General features: G+C 43.9%; 1 protein-coding gene across 18 annotated transcripts in view; it reads right to left on the bottom strand.

Annotated features, from left to right (window-relative positions):
* SYTL5 (synaptotagmin like 5) overlaps positions 1-25,452 on the bottom strand; it is a 186,418-nt gene that overhangs the window by 94,716 nt on the left and 66,250 nt on the right. The window contains exon 1 of one of the 18 annotated variants that reach the window (XM_039546581.1): positions 11,977-11,994. The exons of 16 other annotated variants lie outside the window; for them this stretch is intronic. The gene's annotated coding sequence lies outside the window, so the exon portion shown is untranslated. Of the gene's footprint in view, positions 1-3,185; positions 3,204-11,976; positions 11,995-25,452 lie in introns of those variants that run through there. One more of the 18 variants, XM_039546584.1, reaches the window with a different exon arrangement.

The following is a 25,452-nucleotide window of genomic DNA, read 5'->3' as shown; positions in this document are numbered from 1 at the left end:
TGGTAATTAATTCTAAAGCATCCCACTTTACAGCTGGAAAAAGTAAATGAAAAGATTAAGTGACTTGCCCAAGGCCCATATTAATGACAGAGCTGAGACTGAGCACAGTTCCTGACTCCGAGCCACTTGTTCACTCAGCTAGACTCTGCAGCCTCTACTGTATTGCCATGTGCTTATTTGGAGCTATTATTTTAAGGCTTCCAAAGGTTTCACTAGAAACACACAAAACCCACTACAGACACAATGAACCGTTCAGTTCCAGTGCAGGACTTCCACCCTATCCAGCTCCAAAAAACATCACAGTACAGTTTAGTGTATGGATTGAGGGTGTATATAGACACACAGAGTGCCATTTAAAAAATACAATTTAGATAAACATTAGTAAACTGGAGCAGTTCTGTATGACTGTGTTCAGAGTACCTACATATGTGGCTAAATATTATGGAGGAGGGTTCCTAGTTGCTTTGGAACCAAAGGACACTATTTACAGAATCTATTGTGATATGAATAATTTTAAGTGTTTGGGACACTGAACACAGTGAATGACAATTAAACTAGCTAAAATATCCAAAGAACTTGGGGCGGGGGGAATCTAATACCTGAGCTGACATTGCCATCATCTTTATAATGTCCTCCTCCTCTGAGCATGTCTGCCTCTGAAAATTAATACAATTCTCACAGCCTTGCCACCCATCTAGACTCCTCAGCTTCTGGATACACAAGTAATTCTGCTCCCCCCCAGATGGAAATGCCCTTCTCCATCGATGGCCATTCCCACTTCAGACTGAAACTTAAGGGAACATCTACACAGCAATTAAATACCCATGACTGACCTGGTCAGCTGACTCGGATTCTCAGGGCTCAGATTCAAAACTGCAATGTAGCCATCCAGGCTCCAGCCAGAGCCTAAGCTCTGGGACCCCGCAATGGAGGGAGCCTGAGCCCAAATGGCAGTTTTCAGTTCCGCTGCCCAAGCTCCCCAAGCCTGAGTTAGCTATCCCAGGTCAACTGCAGATGTTTAATGCGGTATGGATGTACTCAGTGACCCATGCATTCTGGACCTCCAGACTGGATTACTGTGTTCTCTCTGCCTACCTAGCTGTGTTGGGGGGGGGAGGGAAGCTACAGTTGGTTCACCCCATAGCAGCCCATCTGCTCAGCTAACACAGGCCATTCAGAGCTCATCGCTGCAACACTCTGCTCTCTTCATAGTCTCCCCAATTAACACTGGTCAAATTCCAAGTTTTAGCCCTCAATTTCAGTGTCCTCCACAGATGCGGCCCAAGATACCTGAGGGATGACTTCACCCTTGTGTTCATGACCCCCATCACAGCGACAATGGAACCATCAATGATAGAGTGAAACCCTGCAGCTCTACAGAGGACAGAGTTTTCTAGGTCACTGGCCATGAATCTGGAACTCAATCCTAGGAGACAGCAGGATGACCATGAATCTTCAGCTCTTTCAGAAATAAATCCAGTCTTCAGTTCTTCAACCCAGCCAAACGAACAAACCCAGTCATGTGCAGGAGGGAAAAGAAGATAGATACACTGAGAGGTGCCCAGATACCACAGTGTTTTAAGAACTTAGGCAAGCAGCACCAAGATCTTTGGTCCCATTGAGCTACCTGAGCAGCTCAAAAGCAATGGAAAGTCACTGTAACTGGCCAGCTGGCAGTTCCCCTCCCATAAAGGTAGTACTGAGCCAGCGATATCCCACCCATGGTCTCTGGCATGGGGAGCATTAGGGACACAACTAGGAAGAGAAGGCACATGTGGAGTGCTGTTGTGCTCCAAAGATCCAGGGCTGGTGAAACAATCCTTTCAGAGCCATTAATATTTGACGGAAGTTAGAACAGCCTTGAGGGACTGAACTAACCCCTAACAGTCCCAGATGTAGTGGGGACCCACTGGTGATATAAAGCCACCTTTGTGAGCATGCCCCTGCCACCAGATTCTGAGCAGAGTGCAGCTCGGCCAGACCAGAAGCCCAGGTCATAGATTTCACACTGAAATACACTAAGCCTGGCTTGAGTTTTGCCTTTCTAACCAGGGCCGCCCAGAGGGGGGGGGCAAGAGGGGCAAGTTGCCCCAGGCCCCGCGTCCCGCAGGGGCCCCCACGAGTGTTTTCCGGGGCCCCTGCGGCTCCGGTTGAGCTCCCGCAGGCATGACTGCGGCAGGTCCACCGGAGCCCGGGACGAGTGGACCTGCCGCAGGCATGACTGCGGAGGGGGCGCTCGTCCCGCGGCTCGGCTGGACCTCCCGCAGGGATGACTGCGGCAGGTCAAGCGGAGCCGCGGGACCACGACACCCGCCGCAGCCACTCGTCCCGGGCTCCGGTCGACCTGCCGCAGGCATGCCTGCGGGAGCTCAACCGGAGCCAAATGCCGCCCCCCAGGGAAAGGGCCGCCCCTCGCGCCTGAGCGGGGGCCCCCCGCCGCCGAAGACCCCGGGCCCCCGGAATTCTCTGGGCGGCCCTGTTTCTAACGAAGCTTGAAACCAAACAAAACTCTAGTTTCATTATCTAAGTCAGTGGTCCCCAACCTTTTCGTCTGGCGGGCGCCAGATGAAGGACCATGGCGGCGGTCGAGCATCTGCCGAAATGCAGCTGAAATGACATTGCTTGTTGGCAGCAAGCGGCGTCATCGAGAGGCGTCGCCGCCGAAATGCCACTGAATTTCGGTGGCATTTCGGCAGATGCTCAACCGCCAGCCAGGATGCAGGCACATTTAGTTGCCCCCACAGGTGCCATGGCGCCCGTGGGCACCACGTTGGGGACCCCTGATCTAAGTACTGCCAAGCTTTAACTGTTACATTTAAAAGCAAAGTAGGAGGTGGGGAGGGAATCCACAAAGTGACAATTTTTCTCCTTTTGTTTTGCTCTCCACTGAGTAAATAGAGTTCATTTTACTGGCTGAGTATTCAACAAAAAGAGACTGCGTATCTCATAATGCAGATGAAAACAAATTCAATGTCTGCTTGTAAAATTAAACAAAAACAAAAACTATCACCACCATAAAATGAAGGAAGAAAAATTGTTTTTCATTTGCTATTGCAAAGCAAGAGAACATCTGTGTGATGTGAAATCACCCAGAAAGAAAAAAGCTTAGGAAATGAGTCACCTCAATTTTATCATTTTGCTTGCAGCACTTGTTAAAGCAGCATTTATACAGAGCTCCAGCTTACCTTGTTATGTTTAAACTATATCCTGTCTCTTGTTATCACTTTTTGTGATGAAATGCAAATGCAATTGCAATGAATTTCACTCTGGAAGGGGGTAGATTTAAAACAACACCATGATGCACAGCTTATATGAACGTTCTGTTCAACAGCCTGCAGTATATCTGAAATACCAATGGTTAAAAATATTAATCAGATCTGGGGGTTATAATTATAATCAGCAAATGGAATTTGCGGACATTGGATAGTTTTCTTCAAAGTACACATAAGGGCCCCTCCTCATATTAAAACCACAGTTTTACTTTGGCCTTTGGCAGTTAGAATTTACTATTTGATAATAACTTCGCTTGGATTGGAAAATAAGCAACAAGTACAATAATATGGAACTTTGACAGATTCCCTTCTAAATTATGTTGAGTTTTCCCCACTATATCCCTACAATACTCCAAATGTAGAAAAAAAGTGAGGGTGTACTGTGTATTATAGTCGGAGGTGATTTGGTCCAATGGATAGGGCACTGTGCTGGGATGCAGGAGATCACCACCAGGTCTGCCACTGACCTGCTGCATGGCCATGAGAAAGTCACCTGACCTTTCTGAAGCTCTGTTTCCCCTTTCACTGTTCATCTGTCTTGTCTATTTAGATTGCAGTCTGTTCTGGGCATGGATTATCAATTACTATGTGTATTTGTACAGTGCCTAGCACAATGAGATCCCTATCTATTTGGTGCCTCTAAGCTTTACTGTAATACTAGTAAGAGCAAGGTGTTTGACATGATGTACAGCTTGTACAGTAAAACCAGAGAGGAGAATTACATTCTTTATTTAACAAGGTGCTTCCACCTGCTCTGTTGTGAAAGATGTCTGTTTCATTCAAAAAGAACAGGAGTATTTGTGGCACCTTAGAGACTAGCAAATTTATTTGAGCATAAGCTTTCGTGGGCTACAGCCCACTTCATCGGATGCACAGACTGGAACATACATCAAGAAGATATTTATACATACAGAGAACATGAAAAGGTGGAAGTAGCCATACCAACTGTAAGAGGCCAATCAATTGAGATGAGCTATCATCAGCAGCAGAAAAAAAAACACAACTTTTGAAGTGATAATCAAGATGACCCATAGAAGGTGTGAGGATACTTAACATGGGGAAATAGATTCAATTAGTGTAATGGCCCAACCATTCCCAGTCTGTGTTCAAACCTAAGTTAATTGTATCTAATTTGCATATTAATTCAAGTTCAGCAGTCTCTCTTTGGAGTCTGTTTTTGAAGTTTTTTTGTTGTAAAATTGCCACCTTCAAGTCTGAGTGGTTAGAGTGGTTGAAGTGTTCTCCCACTGGTTTTTGAATGTTATGATTCCTGATGTCAGATTTGTGTCCATTTATTCTTTTGCGTAGAGACTGTCCGGTCTGGCCAATGTACATGGCAGAGGGGCATTCCTGGCACATGATGGCATATATCACGTTGGTAGATGTGCAGGTGAATGAGCCCCGGATGGTGTGGCTGATGTGATTAGGTCCTATGATGGTGTCACTTGAATAGATATGTGGACAGAGTTGACATCAGGCTTTGTTGCAAGGATAGGTTCCTGGGTTAGTGTTTATGTTTTATGGTGTGCGGTTGCTGGCGAGTATTTGCTTCAGGTAGGGGGGCTGTCTGTAAGCGAGGAGTGGCCTGTCTCCCAAGATCTGTGAGAGTGAGGGATCATCTTACAGGATAGGTTGTAGATTTTTGATGATGTGCTGGAGAGGTTTTAGTTGGGGACTGAAGGTGACGGCTAGCGGCATTCTGTTATTTTCTTTGTTGGGCCTGTCTTGCAGTTGGTGACTTCTGGGTACTCTTCTGGCTCTGTCGATCTGTTTTTTCACTTCAGCACATGGGTATTGTAGTTTTAAGAATGCTTGATAGAGAGCCTGTAGATGTTTGTCTCTGTCTGAGGGATTGGAGCAAATGCGGTTGTATCTTAGAGCTTGGCTGTAGACAATGGATCGTGTGGTGTGTCCTGGATGGAAGCTGGAGGCATGTAGGTAAGTATAGCAGTTTCCGGTATAGGGTGGTGTTTATGTGACCATTGCTTATTAGCACAGTAGTGTCTAGGAAATGGACCACTTGTGTGGATTGGTCTAGGCTGAGGTTGATGGTGGGATGGAAATTGTTAAAATCATGGTGGAATTCTTTTCCATGGGTCCAGATGATGATGTCCTCAATGTAGCGCAAGTAGAGCAGGGGCGTTAGGGGATGAGAGCTAAGGAAGTGTTGTTCTAAGTTAGCCATAAAAATGTTGGCATACTGTGGGGCCATGCGGGTACCCGGCAGTGCCGCTGACTTGAAGGTATATATTGTCCCCAAATGTGAAATAGTTGTGGGTGAGGACAAAGTCACAAAGTTCAGCCACTAGGTTTGCCATGATATTATCGGGGATACTATTCCTGATGGCTTGTAGTCCATCTTTGTGTGGAATGTTGGTGTAGAAGGCTTAGTCAGACAATCACTTACTGCAGAAGCCAAAATAAAGACGATTTCTTTGACCATAACAGAATGGTTTCTAAAAGTAGTAAGTAGAGTTGGTCAAAAAATTTCTGACAGAACAGTTTTCTGTCAGAAAATGCTGATTGGATTAAATTAAACTTTTAGTGGGAACATATTGAGTTAGTCAAAATTTTCCAATGGGAAATTATCAAGACAGTTCATTTTCACTTTATCATTTTGACTTATGTCATAATATAAAAGTCAAAATGTTCCAACTAATGCAGTCAAAACAAGAAGTTTTGATCTTATCAAAATATTTCACAAAATATTCCAAGATTTTAACTTTTTGTTTCAATTCAGGCTGAAATTTTTCATGTGAAAACTTCAATTTTGCCAAAAAATGACTGTCTATTGGGAAAATTGAAATGATGACTACCCCCCTTCCACATCTTATCAATTTCACTTTCTGCTTCCAGGGAAAAAGTGAAATTGACAAGAACTTTCCAGGTGGGCAAGGAGCCAGCCAAAAAATTCCATTTCAGTTCTCTTGCAATGGAATTTTTCCAAACTTGTCCCACAAAGAATGTCATTGTTTTCATATTTTTTTTATCCCAGTCAGGACAACACTTTTCCCCAAAAACCCTGAAATTTCCCCCGGGTTGGTAATTCCATTTTTCAGCCAGCTCTAATCCTCCCTTTCAAAACCAGAAGCTTGTAGTTACAAATATTTAAGAATTTAAAGAAAGATTCCCATAAATATGTTCCTGCAGAAGACACAGTACTATCTGTTTTCAGCTAGGATGTAAACGGTGAAACCTTTCTCCACGTATGCTGATATTTCTCAAATCAGAATTAATGTCAGAGAACCAAGTATAAAAAATGATTCATCAACCCCATTACAAAATCTCAGCACACTGTATAGAAGAACTACAGAGATTATTTTTATCTTCAGGTCGATGAGTAGAAATGCTACAAAGAATATAAGCTACAGTAGTTTTAATACTCATTTTGAATTTGAACACAATGCCAGTTTATGATAATTTTCAAAACACATAAAGGTCAAAGGCAGGACAGAGTCTGGGGAAAAAGCTGGAATGGAGACTTTTTATCTCCAAACGCACATTAAGAACAAGTTAACTGACATATTTAAGTGGGACTTCAACATCTTAGAGAGGTCAGGTAGACAATATTTAACCCTGCAATCATAAGTCATTTTTTGGTTGTTACTTGTTTAACCTATCAAATTATCATGTTACAACCAGCCAGCAGACACCACTTGTGGCACATTTCTTTTAGTGAAAGTTGTTGTAAAATTGAGTAATAATTGTAGAAAGATGCCAAGGCTACAGATTACCAACTAGAAAACAAAAAAATTTATTCTGACTTCAGGAGAACAGACAAATTAGCCAATCAAAAGAATTAAATGAAAGTACAGTTCCATATTTATCCATCGTAGAATTCAAAGTTATGTCCAGCTAGAACTGCAATTATTTAATTAATTTGGAATTTCTACTACCCTTCCACTGTAGCAATAATATAGGCACTGTTTTCTAACTAGGGGGACAGAGGGGTTTCCAAATGGCATTAGAAAATAGCAACTAAAATTATTCCGATTAAATTACTTTTATATTGAGGCAATGGAACTATGACAATTAATTATTAGAAGAGAATTGTGCAATATGATACTTTGGAAGTTGCATGTGATTATGTAAATAGAACTATAACAACACATAGGTGCAAGTTTCTAAAATTAAGTCTATGTCTGAAAATTTAACTGTGGCATTCCCTTGCTTGACTGCCTAACCATACAACCATAACATTTCCTTAATAAACCTATTGGTACACCATTGTGTAGCATGTCGGCTCCTAAACATTGGCAGGATCCAGTTTTTAATGGGCTTTAACATTGTGCACATGGTATTTTTAAGAGTCTTATCAATTCTCCGGAAGAGATTTACTACATAGGCACAAGTCAGTTTTGTGTATCAGCAATAGCAATAAAATATGTAAGATAAGAGACTGTTAGGAAGTTTATTATCCTGTTGCTTCTCTCATTAAAAAGAAACAGCTTTTATCTGGCTGAAGTCCTAAGCAATAAGGATCTGGTCCAAAGCCACTGAAGTCAAGGAAAGACTCATTGAGTGCAAGGGGCTTTAGATTGGGCCCTAACAACAATACATCATAATAAATAAAAGTCAGCTGATTTGCTTCAGCAGAACACTTGCTACAACATAATTAAGGCTATGATTATGTCAAAGATTTTCACTGAGCGTAGCTTGTAATTATGCCCTCAAGGCGAGTCTGAAAGGCTGATGCTGACACGTGGTGGACTCCCACGTAGATCTGTGCCCTGAATGTTGGGTTGCAAGGCCAGGAACTAATAAGATGAGTATACACTGAACACTCAGATTTAAGTTTAGGGACTGTAGAGGAGAGCACCTGATAAGAGACACCACTATTCCATTTCAGAAGTGGGACAGTCAATACAGCCAAGTACAATGCTGTCCTGTCATATTTTCAAATTTCAAGGCAAAACAGTGGGAGAGGTTCAAAACTGTCTGGACGTCTTTAGTCTAAATCTCAGAACATCATAGCATCCGTCCACAATCACGTAACAAATGTACGGCTGCAGTCATCACTTGAGTAAAGTGTTTAAAACCCAGACACACTAAATTGTAAAGCTTGAAAAAATTCTAAAAAAATAACATTTTGTAGGTAAACAGTTGGTAGCACATAATCTCAGAGTGGAACTGAATTAGCACTCCTGATTGCTGCCACGTGGAATTTACAATGCCTCTACTGGTACTTCCATCACCAAATGATAGCAGTAAGCATTGCTTCCACAGACCAGCTCCTGATCCTCCATGTTAGTCACCAACTGCTGAGGAGTGGGGAATTAATAGTATCATTGTTTTCCCAATAATTTAGATTTTAAATTTAACATTCCACTTTTCATGGGAAGTGTAAATAATAGCAAATGTTACCAAGTATACTTTTTTGAGAATTGAACATTACATTTAATACTTGTGTTATTTAGGCTACACAAATAGCTACTTACTTCCAGACAGCAACTGTAAGGGCTAGTTTTAAAGCTAGATTTATGTTTTGCTTATCCTTCAATAGTTTCTCAAGTCTACCCTACTATAAACCTGAAATAAGAGACCCAAGCTTTAGGGAAAGGAATCTGAAATCAAATCTGAATGTTGTGGCCACCCCTGATCTCTGCAATACCAAAACTTTGAATCTCAACACTGCCAAATTTTCAGGTTTGGGGGAGGAGAGAGGAAAAAGAAAGAGACCAGGAGTCAAAATCTGGATTTTGCAGCTCAGGGACCATCTTAGAGTTAAGCCAAATTCATGTGTGGACATATACTGCATGTTACAAATTCAGACTTTGTTTCAAATAAACAACATTGGAAGTAGGATACCCCTTTTAATATTTATGGAAAGCCGCACATCCATGACACTCTCTCACTTCTATTAAAAGGTTTTAATGTTAGACTGAAGTGAAAAATATGATTCCCCAATTCTTCTCTCTGCAGCTTGCACTAACCTCGTCAGACCACTACCCTGGCAGCACTCAGTCTGGCAACATTAACACAGAGGAGCAATAATGACACCATGATAGAAGCACTGAAAGACATTATCATGAGAAAAGAGGTGTGCTGCGGACACAAATGATGGTAGCACCAGTGACAGCCTCATGATGAAATGGAGTGCCCTTGTGGATGTTAGACCTATTGCTAAACTCCTCTGCATAAGCACACATTTTCTTCCTGAAGCGTTAACAGGTAGTTCTGCTATATGGGAGCTCTCAGACACGAGCCAGTCGCTTTCTAATTCTTTTACCTGAACATGCATTTGCCTCCATAATTAGCATATATGTATGCAGAACTGGACAAAAAATGGCTTTAGAAAACTTGTGAAGTACAAAATTACAGGATACATAGGACTGAGTACTTCTTCTAAAGTAGGTTAATTTGTTCCCTTATAAGGTTAATAAAAGTAGAACCACCTCAAGAGGAAAAGTTTGATTTGATAGCAATATGCAGGTTTAGGACCCTCTTCCAGTTTTCCAGACACAGGGATTAGGTCCTATCCAAAATTGTTTTAAGTAGTATCATGAAAGTCACAAGAACCAGAAATAAACCTGCTTGCGTGGATCCCAAACGTATGAAAAATAACTATACCTTGCATTGTTTATTTTTCATATAGGTAAGACACCTTATTTCTTTGAACGTGCATTGATGTACGGTATCAGACATTTCAACAAGGGCTGTTGACTTGCCCAGAACGTCAGTCTTTACAGAAACTGGAGAAGGTGACCAGCTCCTTGGAAAGCATCCCTCACCCAGGACAACAATGCATTTAACTGGAACTGCCTGCTAGGTTTTTCCTCCCCCTTGACGAGGAAGGCATTAAAATGATTCTAAATCAGCTGACTCATTCAGCTTCAAACCCCATTATTCTGGAGGTAAATTTCCTTTGGCAGAAGAACACTCTGTTACTCAGAGCTTGTTAGAAAACTCACTAACATTTTAAAATAATATTTGCCTCTGGTTTTGTTTTCTAGCTTCTGTTAAAAAGTAAAAAATCATTGATAACATATTTGTGGATGCACTTTAGTGCTTCAGCCTAAGAAAAATAAGGCAATACTTTCCTATCAAACATGATGCTCCAAAGCCTGCCTAGGAATACAGTAAAAATACACAGGCTACTTAACAAGACCTGCCACATAGTTATTGGGGTAGATGTGCCCAGAGTAGATTAACAGTAAAGATTCCCCCAATCATATCAGTTCCCTGAACTCTTGAAGTAAAGATAGAAGGAACTAGCTGGTAAAGGCAATCTCCTAATCATAGGTTATTCTGCTCAGTCAGAAAAGTGGATTGTACACCAGTCATCAGTTTCCTGAGGTTTGTTGCCAGGAGAGGAGAGTAGTCTTATGCTTAATAAGGTGATACTGAATATTTATCTCCAGGTAAGGCAGCTCAGGTTAATAATACTGGCTCTGTATAAAGCAGCCACAGATCCAGTTCTTGACATAGAACCAAACTATGTAGACTATATAGACCAATGAAAAAAGTGAAAGTTATATACTCCTAACTCATTCTGTGGGGCCCTAATATCACCAACGTAAGGTTGTGAGCTGTCCTGTAGAAGCACATACAGACTTGGCATCTCCTTGCATAAACTGTATAAACAAGAAAGGAACAATGAGAAATTTGGTAAGCAGCTGTTAAGGAGTATTTGGGACATCGCAGGGGTTACAATGGTGCCTGGCATCTTTGATCTGAGCCCTCTCTGTTCAGAGAGCATCCTCCAGTGACACAATGGTTCCTGTCCAAAGGAGAGATTGCTACCCTCTTCATGCTTGTGGCCAGTGACAGGCTACCACTGACCTGCCTCCTTACAAGAGGGCATTGATAGCATTCGCCTTAAAGGCATCAGCCAGTGCTTTTTCAATCCACAGTAGCCCAGGAAAAGCCAATTTGTTGTATTTTAAAGATATAACAGAAAAAAAATTAAACTCCATCTGCCTAGCAGAACACCTAGAGGAGGGGTCGGCAACCTTTCAGAAGCGGTGTGCTGAGTCTTCATTTATGCACTCTAACTTAAGGTTTCACATGCCAGTAATACATTTTAACATTTTTAGGTCTCTTTCTAGAAGTCTATAATATATAACTAAACTATTGTTGTATGTAAAGTAAATAAGATTTTTAAAATGTTTAAGAAGCTTCATTTAAAATTAAATTAAAATGCAGAGTCCCCTGGACTGGTGGCCAGGACCCAGGCAGCGTGAGTGCCACTGAAAATCAACTCGCGTGCCACCTTCAGCACATGTGCCATAGGTTGCCTACCCCTGACCTATAGAAAGATCCTGCAAACTTTTCTATAAAAACTTTAGTTACATAGGAAAGAAAAAAGGTTATATTTTATATAACCTAAAATGGATAAAGTGGTTCCCCCTAACTCTGCTCCGAGAAGCCATGGAATGTTATGTCTGCCTCCTAAACTCAGTCTTTTCCGCCCCCGCAGAGTTCAATCCCCTAAAGACCTTTCTGATCTTTATACATGAAATAAAACATTACTTTCCTTTCCCCAGCACCATTGTACATTTTAACTTAATCAAAATGTATCATCTGGGGATGTTTATGTCCTTTCAGTTACATATATATTTATTAAGTCATGCCCAGTTCATAATGTTCTCTCTCTCCAGAGCTATAATTCTCAGGTGCCTTTCATAGTCTCCTGTGCAAGGCCACAAAAGGAGCTCTCAACAGCAGACCCCCACTCAGGCAAGGAGAATCAAAAAGAGGTTACCAGGATCCAAACTGACGAGGCAGTCAAGTTAGTCAGTGCCTAGACATCCAGCTCCAGAAGAGTATGGAGAAGAAGTGACAGCAGTAACAGCTGGGAGTCTCTGAGGGCCTTAGGTCAGAGAGCACAAAGGAGGACTGGTGCTTCCTGACTGTCTTTTGCTTATGTCTCTCTGTGATGAGTCATCTCTGAGCCTCAGCTGGTGAGTGTTCTGAGCCTGATGAGTCATCCCTCAAGCCTCAGCTGGTGCGTCATCTGAGGTAATTACCTGAGTCACAACACAGGCCAATGCCAATCAACCAACTAGGGCCCAGCCGATCCACAAGCAGGGGCCTAACCAGGTGACCCCAAGGCAGCTATATAGGTTCCTAATGGAAGCAGCCACTCCAGGCTGCTCAGTCACTACCTGCTGGGAGAATTCCCAGTTGCCTGGTAGTTCTGACTGACTGCTCCAGCCTGTGCCCATTCCTGCTCCCACTCCAACCTGCACCTGTTCCTGCTGCTATTCTGGCTCCAGCCTCAGCTGACTATTGGGCTATCCCAAGTCACGCTTGTGAGAAGATGTGCTTCCTCTTCTCTTTCCTTTCGCTCTGACAGGTATCTGCAGTGACTTGTGGTGCCAAGACAGAAGCATCAGAGGACAGAGAGAAAGGTGGTGCTGAGGCTAACTTCCAAAAGAAGAGTAGGTACCGAGGTGGGCTCTTCTTACATCAGCACCCAAAGCTACTGAGGCCTTCATAGGTAATGCCAGCTTGGTGTTTGGTGCCACTTCTGATTTAGCCAGTGATGGTGGTGACGGGCAGTGCTGGGTAAAAGATTTGGTCCCAGCATAAGACTGAAGAGATTCTGGTCTGGAGCCTCATGACAGAAGACAGTGTTGAGACCAGAACAACAAAGTACATCTTGGGTCCTGTGTCAAAAGAAGTTGGGATGGAGGCTGGTCTTGGTATCCTCAACAGGCCCATCAGGGTTGCAAGCTGTAGGCCAGTGATTCCCAAACTTGTTCTGCCGCCTGTGCAGGGAAAGCCCCTGGCGGTCTGGGACAGTTTGTTTACCTGCCACGTCCGCAGGTTTGGCTGATCTCAGCTCCCAGTGGTCGCGGTTCACTGCTCCAGGCCAATGGGAGATGCTGGAAGCGGCGGCCAGTACGTCCCTCAGCCCACGCCGCTTCCACCCTTATATAGAATAAAGCAATTATATCACCCTCACACAAAAATCAGTACAACCTTAATTTGGCCCCCTTGTGTGTTTGCATTATGAGAGTCTTTAATTACATGATAACATACTAATCTTTCCAAAACTCTTGCCTCATTCAGTGCATAGCAAGTTTTTGTTACAGGAGAAGCAGATTTAAAAGATGTTTATACACACAAATATACACACTACTCTGAAAGTGAAGCAACGAATGACCAAATTCATCTCTAGTGTAACGATTTGGCACAAAGAGTTCAGGACTCCAAGCAAACCCTAGTTGAAAAGAAGTTGGATGCAGCATAATAATACATATACATTCAATCCCAACAATGCACCTCAGACCAATCAGTTTGACACCATTCCCACAAATGTTTGTTTAAAAAGCAGTACAATAATACAGTTGATACAGCTACTCATTTCCATTGCTTAACTGGCGTTTATTTGCTGTCACTTGCTATCCAGTTGTTTCATTACTTTTCTCCGAAAGACATTAAAAAAGGATAGCTAAAAGTATACTTCTAAATAATGGGAAAAATATGAAACTTGTATGAAGAAATTTAGAGCTATTTTATAGAAAAAATTAGGACTGCTTATACACAAAATGTGCAAGACTGAGTATTATAAACCACATCAGGTAATTTACAAAGATATGTTGCCATTTCTAACTGCTGGATATATGAGTGGCTCATTAGTTTCATGCATAAAAATAAGTCATTATCACTAGTTTAAACTGTGACTACTATACTGGGAATAAATTTCAACTAAAATGAAATTCCTTACAAGTGCAATTATAGATTTGGTTTCCATGTACTGAGCAAAGATATGTTGCATTTTATTCTGGGAAATGTTATTATGGTTAACTAGCTAGAATGTCAGGTTAAATACATTCTTAAACAATTCAAGAATCTGATGTACTGATTATGATTTCAAAATAGACAAAAATCAGTCCTTTAATCAATTTGTTGGATGCACATTTTGGTGTTTTGCCTTTTTGCTAAACTATTAATGTTGATCTTCAATAACTCTTGGAACACTGGTGAACTTCCAGAAGAAAAGGTAGAACATGATCCAATAGCCGGATGTTGAAACTAGACAAATTCAGACTGGAAATAAAAGAAATTGTTAACAGTGAGAGTAACTAATCATAGAAACAACTTTCCAAGGGTTGTGGTGGATTTTCCATCACTGGCAATTTTTAAATCAAGGGTGGATTTATTTATTTATTTCAAAGATAGGCTCTTGGTCCAAAGGAATTATTTTGGGCAAGTTCTACAGACCGGATCGTATAGGAGGTCAGATTAAATAATCATAATGGTCCCTGCTGGCCTTAGAATTAATGAATGAATCTAGGACTGTTTGTTGCCTATGATCAACACTTACCTTCCCTGTTGTAGTAATTCAGGGTTAACGGACATTAAAACTTATTTTAACTTGCTCCATTAGGCAAAAGTGTATTTTCAGCACTTCCTCACATGCAGCCTCTGGTTGGTGCAAAGAAAGCTGCCAAATTCCACCACAGAGGTAGCAATGGAGTTCCAGCGTTATACTGAAAACTGCAGTTGGGTAGATATTGCCTTCCATTCCTAAATGATGAGCCCTCGAAATTCCTACTTATCACTTTCCACTGACTATACTTTGATTTCATGTAAAACTTTCCTCCCCCACCTCCCTTAGATTTGTTTTTAGACAGAATTATTTATATAGCATTGGATATTCTTTCAAAATACAGGCACAGTATGTTACAAAATAATACAGGATAGCAGATGGAAGAGCTTTCCCTTTAATTTAATTCAGAATTGTTTAGCAACCTGTTTGATCGTGCAACTCTGCGGTAAATCATGCCATCCCATAGGTCAAACACAGTATGAATTCAAACATTTGCAGAGAGTCCACAGGACACAAGGCTGTTTGCATATGACATCCTCTGTACGGTGCTAGGTTCTTCCTGTCCTAAGGAAAACATGTGGTAATCAAGCAGGGAAGATATTCCCTGAAATGAAAAACAGTTGAAGTTTAAATTTTCTTTTTAAAACATTAAATTAGAGCTTAGGGGATTTTAGGTAAAATTCACTCACTCAAAAAGAATTACACCTCTACCCCGATATAACGCGACCCGATATAACATGAATTCGGATATAACGCGGTAAAGCAGTGCTTGGGGGGGGGGCAGGACTGCACACTCAGGCGTATCAAAGCAAGTTCGATATAACGCGGTTTCACCTATAACACGGTAAGATTTTTTGGCTCCCGAGGACAGCATTATATCAGGGTAGAGCTGTACCATTTATTTTCTACCACTGAAATAGAAGGACAATAAATCATAGGATAACTATGAATGAATATTGTCTAAATTATTCATGCTTCATACAGAATTTTTTGTTAAGATAACCACCAGATATATCTAGTTTTAAATGTACTACAGAAATGGCAGTTTATTCACTAGCCAATGTTAAATGAACTGGTGATCTTAGTCTAGTTCAGGGGTCAGCAACCTCTGGCACACAGCTCGCCAGGGTAAGCCCCCTGGTGGGCCGGGCTGGTTTGTTCACCTGCTGTGTCTGCAGGTTCGGCTAATCGCGGCTCCCACTGGCCGCGGTTCACCGTCCCAGGCCAATGGGGGCTGCGGGAAGCCACGGCCAGCACATCCTGCGAACCGCAGCCAGTGGGAGCTGCGATAGGCCGAACCTGAAGACGTGGCAAGTAAACAAACTGGCCCGGCCCACCAGGGTGCTTACCCTGGTGAGCCACATGCCAGAGGTTGCCGACCCCTGGTCTGGTTCATAATCCATCTTTGCTGGCAGTTTGACAGAGACTGGAGGCTACTGAAGTTCAGAACTATCTTGTGGCATGCCAATCTATTATTATTCAAAGTTCATCTTGATGTGTTATATAGAAATAGTAACAATACACACACGTTTATATTACAGTAGCACTCAAATGCCTCAAATATGATGGACGCTCCATTGTGCTGGGTACTGTATGAAAAAAACAGTTCCTGCTTGAGGTGTATATGATACAGAAAAACCAAAAAAAAAATCCTCCACACATGGAAGCCCTATGGCCAGATGCTTCAGAAAATTCTAGTCTCTTATTGTTGACAAGAGGAAAATGTTCCCATAGAGAGTTTCATTTGCAAAGGCTACCCACAATTTCTTTAGTGACAAAATTGAGAACTCACCACAATTAGCACTGGGCAGAAATGGTTTTCCTGTCTGTGAAAATGTTCAAGATATTAAAAAAACAAACAAAAAAAAAAAACCACCCAACTTTTCCATTCTGCATTGGGATAAAACAGGCATCTTTAGTAACTTTTCAAGAAAGTCACCACCCAAACAGTCAATGGCCTGGTGCTTAAGGCACTTCCTCTAGTATGTGGATGACTCAAGTTCAAGTCCCTGAATTGCCTGATTTGTCAAGGACTTAAACCTGGGTCTCCCAGTTCCACCGAGGGGGAAGGGAGTTAGACTGACTGCTGCCAAAGACACAGGGAGAAGCAAGCTATACTTGCCTCTGTATTTGCATATATCTTCTGTTGCTGTGTGGTCCCTTTCCTCTAACACAGATTTCCTTGTTTGAACAGTCTCCAAGTGTTGGCAAGTGGGGAAGCTCCACCTGTTGAGAGCACCTAGGCAGGGTGCATTTAGTTTTCCCATTTTCTGGGTGGAGGCTTGAGACAATTTAGTTATTTTTCAGGAGGGATCCTAGCTGGGGCGGTGCAAGGATATTTTGTGCTCTAGGCGAAACTTCCACCTTGCACCTCCCCCACTTGCACTCTCCCGCCATTGGAGACTGCAGCAGATGCATGCAGGCGCCAGCCCCTGTGCGCCCTCAGGCTCTGCAGTGCCTGGGAGTGTGAGCCACTGCCACCGCTGCCCCTCCCAGAGTAGGCTCAAGGCCCCATGCCCCGGCAGCAGCTCACATGCCCGGGAGCCGCAGAACCGAGCACGGTGAGGGGAAGCCGGGGGATGCACGGGGGCTGCTGCCCGCATGCATCCGCTGCTGCCTCTAGGAGTCCCCCCGGGGCAGGAGGGGAGGGGGTGTGTGGCTGCTCCCCATTAGTGGCAACGCCACCTTTGCAGGGCTGCTGCCCCCTGCACCATGCCGGCTCCTCCATGGCTGGGGCTTGCCACTCCCGCAAGCCGACGCTCTGGCTCTCCGGTGCCTCCAGAAGGCAGCTCCTTCCTGCCAAGCCAGGGCACCGCTTTTTGGCGCCCCCAACCACTTGGTGCCCTAGGCAATCACCTAGTTCACCTAGTGGTTGCACCGGCCGTGATCTTAGCTATATAGAACCCAGTCCTTATTGCTCCCACTATCCACCTGGCTGAAAGGTTACACACATAGGGAGTAGGGGGGAAGAGATATCACCTTCTAATTATGTCACACTTCCCCCTCACCCTTAACCATGACATCAGAAGTTTAAGCTTTAAAAGGGACATATCTAGCTTCATAGATTAGAATCACAGAATATCTGGGTTGGAAGGGACCTCAGATCATCTAGTCCAACCCCCTGCTCAAAGCAAGGCCAATCCCCAGACAGATGTTTGCCCAGATCCCAAAGTGGCCCCCTCAAGGACTGAACTCACAACCCTGGGTTTAGGAAGCCCACTGCTCAAACCACAGATGGGGAGGGATAGCTCAGTGGTTTGAGCATTGGCTTGCTAAACCCCAGGTTGTGAGTTCAGTCCTTGAGGAGGCCACTTAGGGATCTGGGGCAAAAATCAGTACTTGGTACTGCTAGTGAAGGCAGGGGGCTGGACTCAATGACCTTTCAAGGTCCCTTCCGGTTCTAGGAGATAGGTATATCTCCTATTATTATTATTATAGGCTGTTCTAAAGTGTGATTGCTCCCTATGCCAACACTGATGCTATCTATCACATAAAAACCTACAGCTTTCTAAACTCCAGATTATTCATATGGTAAATAGTGATGAGAGAATGTAATAGGTGTTCATAATGCCTTATAGAGACCTAAAGACAGTCACTAGCCTGAGGAATTTACAATGTATAGCTCCAATCCTGATTACTGTTACTCACGAGCATATACTTTTGCACAAAGTGTTCCACTGAGTTTACATGGCTCTAATAGAATATTTCTTTGAATTTTTTTTCATGCTTACTGGTCCAACATAATTTTAAATAAACGTTTCATTCAGGTGAGAACAAATAATTTTTGTTGCCACTATTCAGCTGATAACAGCATTTTGCAAGGCTGAGTGAATGTGTCAAGAATGCATCAGTTCTCACTATGGAAACTGACTTTGGAACAGAAATATATACTACAAAAGTTTCAGAAACAGCCAAAAAAGTCACAGAATACTCTATTTTGTATGTGGTAATTTCTAGCATCCTTGGTTATATTTTATGATTGGCCAAGCTTGCAAAAGCCTTACGCTCAACTTGAAGGCATTTCTTTGTATGCGCGTAATTTGAACACTCTGACGCTGGCAGACCAGGTGCCAAGTCATGCTAGAGCCCCAGGCCAATTCACTTGTGTATGTGTATAAATCAAAGTGATTGTTAAATATATGAGTATTTGGTGTTTAAACTTCATGAAAACTAATGGAATGTTACATGCATTGTTTTTGCTTATCTGTAACCCGTTATAATATAGTAGCAAACATTTACATTGTGAATGCCCCTGTAACTAAATAACCCAAAGAAGAAGAGAAGGTTACTCACCTTGTGCAGTAACTGAGGTTCTTCGAGATGTGTGTCCCTGTGGGTGCTCCACTCCTGGTGACAGTGCATCCCAGCTCCATTGATCGGAGATCTTCGGTAGCAGTGCCTGGTTGGCATGCGCATGCACAGTTGCTGTCTCGCAGCATCTTTGGAGTCTGTTTGGTGCACACATGTCCTGACCCGCTCCGTTCCTCCTCTACTGTAGAGTCCTCTGAATCAAACTCCAAACTAGAGGGGAGGAGGGTGGGTAGTGGAGCACCCACAGGGACACACATCTCAAAGAACCTCAGTTACTGCACAGGGTAACCTTCTCTTCTTCTTTGAGTGCTGTCCCTGTGGATGCTCCACTCCAGGTGAATGCAAAGCAGTACCCACTATGGCTGGGAGGACTTTGGAGTTGTGTTTTTGGTACTAGCAGACAGTACTGTATGGCCTACTATGGCATCCGCTCTGGAGTCTTGTGTGATGGCATAGTGTTTGGAAAACATAGGGTCTGACGCCCATGTAGCAGCTTTGCATAAGTCAATAGTAGGTACATTGTGAAGGAATGCTACAGATGTAGACACAGCCCGAGTAGAGTGTGTTCTGATGCCCTCAAGGGGTTCAATATCCTGGATCTGGTAGCATGACCTAATATAGCTAGATATCCACTTGGAAAACCACCGTTTTGAAATAGTAGCACCCTTGAACTGTTCGGCAGTGGATACGAATAGTGTAGGGGATTTACAGAATGGCTTAGTTCTGTCCAAATAGAAGGCAATCACCCTTATGATGTTGAGGATATACAGTGTCAATTCCTGTGGGTTTTTGTGGGGTTTGGGGTAAAATGTAGAGAGGTGGTTCAAAGGGAGACCTCATGAGTCCTCGGGGGACTAGGCTCAAGTTCCATCTGTGTGTGTATGTGGGGGGAGGGGGGTACATCAGGGTAGAGGTTTTGGAGTCCAGTAAGGAAGCATTTCCTGGCAGGGGGTGTGAAAACTGAGAAGCTGTCCAGTTTGTCATGGAAGGCATTGATTGCCACGAGGTGTACTCTGATAGAACTGAGCGATAGTCTGTCATTCTTGAGTTTTAAAATGTAGTCTAGGCTATCGGGAAGGGGTGTGGTGTGGGGTGTGAGGCTTTTCTGCAAGCACCACATAGAAAATCATTTCCACTTTTGTAGGTAAGTATTGCGGGTGGAGTCTTGCCTACTGTGTAACAACACATGTTTTTTACTTGCTGTGAACAGGCTAGCTCGTGTACTTGGAACCATGTAGGAGCCATGCTTTCACATGGAGCTTCTCCAGTTGTGGATGCAGGATGTGACCGTCGCTCTGCGAGCAGAGAGCTGGTCTTGTTGGCAGAGTTCTTGTAGAGTGGAAATACATGCGCAGCAGGTAAGGATACCAAATCTGTCTGGGCCATGCTGGCCAATAAGTATGACCTTGGCATTGTTGTCCCTGATTTTGCAGAGGACTCTCTGTATCAGTGGAATCGGTGGGAATGCATACATGAGTGTCTTGTTCCACAGGATTAAGGAAAGCACCTCCTAGGGATACGGTCCCGAGTTCCGCCCTGGAACAGAATAGATGGTATTTGCGGTTCTTTGCTGTGGCAAATAAGTCTATTGATGGTTAACCCCCATAGGGAGAATAGTTGGCGTAAGATTGAAGGGTTTAGTTCCCATTCGTGTTCTTGTGAGAAGTGTCTGCTGAGTGTGTCGGTGCTAGCGTTCTGACACCCAGGCAGGTAGGAAGCCATGATGTCTATGTGATGTTGTATGCACCAATTCCACAATTTGATGGCTTCTATGCGTAGAGAGTGTGATCATGTTCCCCCTTGTTTGTTGATGTAGAACATGCATGCTATATTGTCTGTCAAGACTCAAACTGATTTGTTACTTATGAGCGGGAGGAAGTGAAGACATGCATACCTGCCTGCTCTGAGTTCTAAGAGGTTTATGTGCAGACGGGCCTCCATTGTGGACCACCTGCCTTGTGTTGTGTGGTGGTCCAGTGTGGTCCGCAGCCTATCGGGAGGTGTCTGTTGTAAGCATAAGCTCAGAAGGATTTAGGTGAAAGGGAACTCCTGTGCATATGTTCTCCCTTTTTGTCCACCACTGCAGCAAGTTCAGCACTTTTGTGGGTGGAGTTACCATCACATGGAGGCTGTGCCAGTCTTGTACGGCCTAAACTACGGGCGGTTGTATTGTTGTGAGCGAGACCTCTGGTAGGGCTGTTGCTGCTTTCTCTTGAAAGAGGGAGTGTATATTCCCAGTGTATGCAGAGTGGCCCTGGAATCTTTCATTGTGTGAAGGACTTCATCAGTTTTTGCAATGAAGAGTTTGTCTTTATCAAAGGGTAGATCCTCAACTTTGTTCTGCAGCTCTTCAGGGATGCCAGATGTTGAAAGCCACGAGGCCCTACCCATCACCACGGTAGTGGCCATAGTGCAGGCTGTCGTGTCAGCCATGTCCAGGGACACTTGTCAGAGGTAAATTCAAATAGTTTGTTATAGGTATAGTCATAACTCACAAGAAGAGCAGTATAATTAGGGATTCTAAATTGCAAGGTGGGTGATGTGTAGACCTTACGACCTAGGAGATCAAGTCGTTTGAGGTCTTTTTCCTGTGATGGGGACCAGTGTTACTGTTGTTTTACCCTGTGATTCACTGCTTTAACCACAAGGGAGTTGGGTGTGGGTGAGAGAATAAGAAGCCCGTGCCCTAAGCTGGGACATAATATTTATGGTCCACTCTCTTACAGGTTGGTGGGGCAGCATCTGGTGTCTGCCATATAGCGTTGGCGGGTTCCAGTATGGCGTCATTTATAGGGAGTGCAATCTTTGATGCCGCTGAAGGTTGGAGGATCTTCAAGAGTTTGTGTTGGGTCTCCTGCACTTCCTCTAAAGGAATGTTGTGGCTGATTGCCTCCCTTTTGAACTGCTCCTGAAATTGTTTGAAGTCATCTGCCATCGTTGGTGGAGGTGGCATGACAGCGTCATCTGGAGATGAAGAGGAGTTCTGTTCTGGTGACTCCATCTCAGGTGCAGGCGCCTCCTTTACTTCCTCATGTGGACCCTCTGCAGCTCTAGATGTGGTTGAGATTGGGGATCCTGGTGGTGAGCAAATCTGTGCTCTGGGTGGTGAGGAGAAGCGGGAGTAATGGGCATTATCCAATCACTGCACAGGGTATGGCCTGAGAGGGCCCATCCATGAGGGGGAGGGCGAACCACAGAAACTGGAGTTGATCCTTGTGGGCCATAGCTCTGTGTGTTGGTTTTTGTGGTTGTGAAGGAAAGTCAGGTGGAGAAAATACTGCATCCTCTTATCATCGTCACTGTCCGTGAACACTGACAGGCCCATAGGAGAGATTGGCTGGGTTAAAATTGAGCCCTTGGTACCGAGAAAAGGTGATTCCAGCACCAGGGCAACAGAGATGTCTTTGTGTGTCAGAAATTGCTGCTGTGCCAAAGGGTGTGGCACCGAGGATTTGTGGTGAGATGCCATTGGCTTGGGTGTCTTCTATTTAGCCTTGGCGGCTGCCGGCGAACCCAGAGCCAGGTGGTGTATCAGTGCCACTGGCGTCATTAGCGTCGATGTCCTTGTTGGTGCCGGGGTTGGTTGTGTGGAGGGTGCCGGCTCCGGCACGGATGTTGGCGCCTTTGGTGCTGACGGGGAGACCTGTCCATTTTGGGGTCTCGACTACTTATTTTTCTGCACTGTGCGCCCGGTGCCCAAGGTGCCGGGGAAGTCATGGGTGCTGACTCCTGGGGCTATCGGCATTGCTGGCAATGACCTCGCTGGGAACCATTTCTTTTTACTTAGTTCCCTGTGTGGGGAAGTCGATGATCTCTTCCTCTCCTCATGAGAGGGTGGAACTGTGCTCTTGGTCAGTTCCGACCTGGATGGAGAGCAGCTAAGAGAGGGTTTTGTTATGCCTGTCTCTGGTCCTGGTTGGAGCGATTTCTCCATGAGGATCATTTTTAAAATGCAGGTCCCAGTTGCGGCGAGATCTTGCTTTCTAATTGTTGCAGTGGACACACTTTGCTGGGACATGGGTCTCGCCAGAACATTTCACACAAACGTGGCATGGAGTCCTTGCAGGAGCCACATTTTTTAAAACCTGGCATCCTGAGAGTTTGTCTTGACAGAAGGTCCAAAAACAAGTATTTATGGGGGGGTCACTCTCAAGGGAGCAGAAAAGTTGGAAAACAAGGAAGAGGTTCAGCACTGCCCTGAGTTCACTCTTCAACTGAGGACGGATGAGAAGGAACTGAGCAGGTCTGGACGTGCGCGCACCAAACAGACTCCAAAGATGCTGTGAGACAGCAACTGCGCAAGCGCATTCCGACCAAGCACTGCTGCTGAAGATCTCCAATCAACAGCGCCAGGATGCACTGTCACCCGGAGTGGAGCACCCTCCAGGGACAGCGCTCGAAGAAGAAAGAAGACTTGTGGAATGCAAATGAAGAACTTTAACAGAAAAATGCTAATTTCAAAGCAAGTGGTCATGGTATGTCATGATTGGAGGTCAAAGACTCAAAATTAATTCCCCACTCTCCATCATCAAAAGAAAAGCCCACATGGGTAGTGACACTGTCAGATTGTTTTCTGAGAGAAGAAGCTACAAGTATGGACTGAAGAAAAGATCCTGGGTCTCTGGACTGTTTGGATTCTTACAGGGAAGTGTACCAGATGCAAAGTGAAGATCCCAGAGACAATCTGGGTATCTGAAAAGACTTTTGGGAAACTGGAAGTTTATTACATCACTGCCACTATTTGGAATTGCCAACAGTGTCACCTGTGCATATATTTTACCTGCCTTAACCTCTCAATAAGTCATTTCATTTTCTTAGCTAATAAACTTTTAATTAGTTTACTATAGAATTGGCTGCTAGCATTGTCTTTGGTGTAAGATCTAGAGTACCAATTAATCAGGGTAAGTGACTGGTTTCTTGGGACTCGGAGTAACCTGATGTGGTGTGATTTTTGGTTTAAGTGTTCTTTTATCACAAAGTCCAGTTTGTCCGGGTGGCAAAATAGGCTGGAGAGTCTAAGGGGAGAGTCTGTGACTCCACTGTAAGACTGTTATAGTGATCCTGGAGTTCACATTTGCTACTAGCTTGGTAAAATCTAATTACAGAATGCACCATCAGTATGGGGTGTTTTCCCTGAGGTAGGCGCTCACAGTCATCAGCCACTCCATTCAGCATGACAAACACCACTTTCTGAAATTTTGGAATTAATCGGATGCATTCTAGGCATTAATGGCCAGAATCTTATTGATTTGGGGGCATGTTGGAAAATGGAAAGGGCAAATGGAACCCTTGCCATCTGATTAGCACAGCCAGAGCCTCAAGCATCTCTACAACTGATCAAACAACTGGTTGATAGCATCCATTAATGCCTGCCAGCATAACAGTTACCCCTTCTCATTTCTGCCCATCCTCCCAGTGTTGACACCCTGAATGATTTATCTCCCAAACATAAAGAAGAAGAAGAAGATTGTGTGTGCAGAGGTCAGAGAAGAGACACAGGGGCACAAAGAGTCCCTGCCATGGAAGTGGAGGAGAATGGGGCACACACAACCCCTGGCAGGAGGGAGGATTGGGGGACCCTGTGAGGGTGGAAAGGGAAGAATGGGAAGCAGACAGAGCCTCTAGGATGGGGGGAAGGGAGTAATGAGGGTTCACACAGAGCCCCTGTCATGGAGGGGTGGGAAGAGGGCATATACTGCTCCTGCCATGGGGGGGAGGTGGGAACAAGGCCAGGAGGAATGGGGCACACAGAATCCTTGGCAGAGGGAACACTGAGGGGAGTTGTAGGGAGTGTCTAAAAAGATAGAGACAGATGGGGTGGCACATGGGGAGCTTGTGGGGGGCAGGGAAGGGAGGGATGCAAGAAGCCCCTGCTGTGTGCAATAACCTGAACCTACAGAAGTTACAAAGCATATGACCCACTCACCTCTTCCCTCCCCCACATCAGGAAAATAGGAGCACCAGGACCAGTTTCAGATAACGGAAAATATCCTCTAACCTAAAGAGCAAGCTGAGAGAGCCAGGACTATGTTCTCACTTAGTTACTGGATATACAGATCCAAATTCTTCAGTACTACTATTCTAATCTGTTCTACACCTGGTCACTTAGGACTCAGTCTATCAAATCCTCCAAAACCTGTTTTAAAAGCTTCCTAATCGTTTTAATATAGACCTGTACAATACCCCAGGGAATTATATTAATGTCTTTCAGTCTTACTTCCTCCTCAAAATTAGCACATCTAAAAGCTGGCATCTCGTTTATTCTGAGCTCTTTGAAATTCTAATCATTTTCCAAATGATTCAAGCTATTCTCTCCCATGGTAGCACAGAAAGCTTACTGCCATTCATTTACAGGCATTTAAGGAGCAGACAAGTCTAACATATTTCTTGTCTATCACTTTAAAACTACAAAATGATTTGTGGCTGCTCAGTAAATTACAGAAACTGCAAAGATTTATTTCATCGAATATACATAATATTGATGTAAAGTCTCCCATTCTTCTTGAAAAGCTCCTTAAGACACTCTTGTTCTGTGATCCATTCCAATCTTAAATGGCCCCTCGCCACTCTGTTGCTATACGACTGGAA

This window comes from Mauremys reevesii, linkage group 1, assembly GCF_016161935.1.
Source record: "Mauremys reevesii isolate NIE-2019 linkage group 1, ASM1616193v1, whole genome shotgun sequence".
Lineage (NCBI taxonomy): Eukaryota > Metazoa > Chordata > Testudines > Geoemydidae > Mauremys > Mauremys reevesii.
The sequence above is the reverse complement of the archived record's forward strand: the minus strand, read 5'-3'. Positions and strand labels throughout refer to the sequence as shown.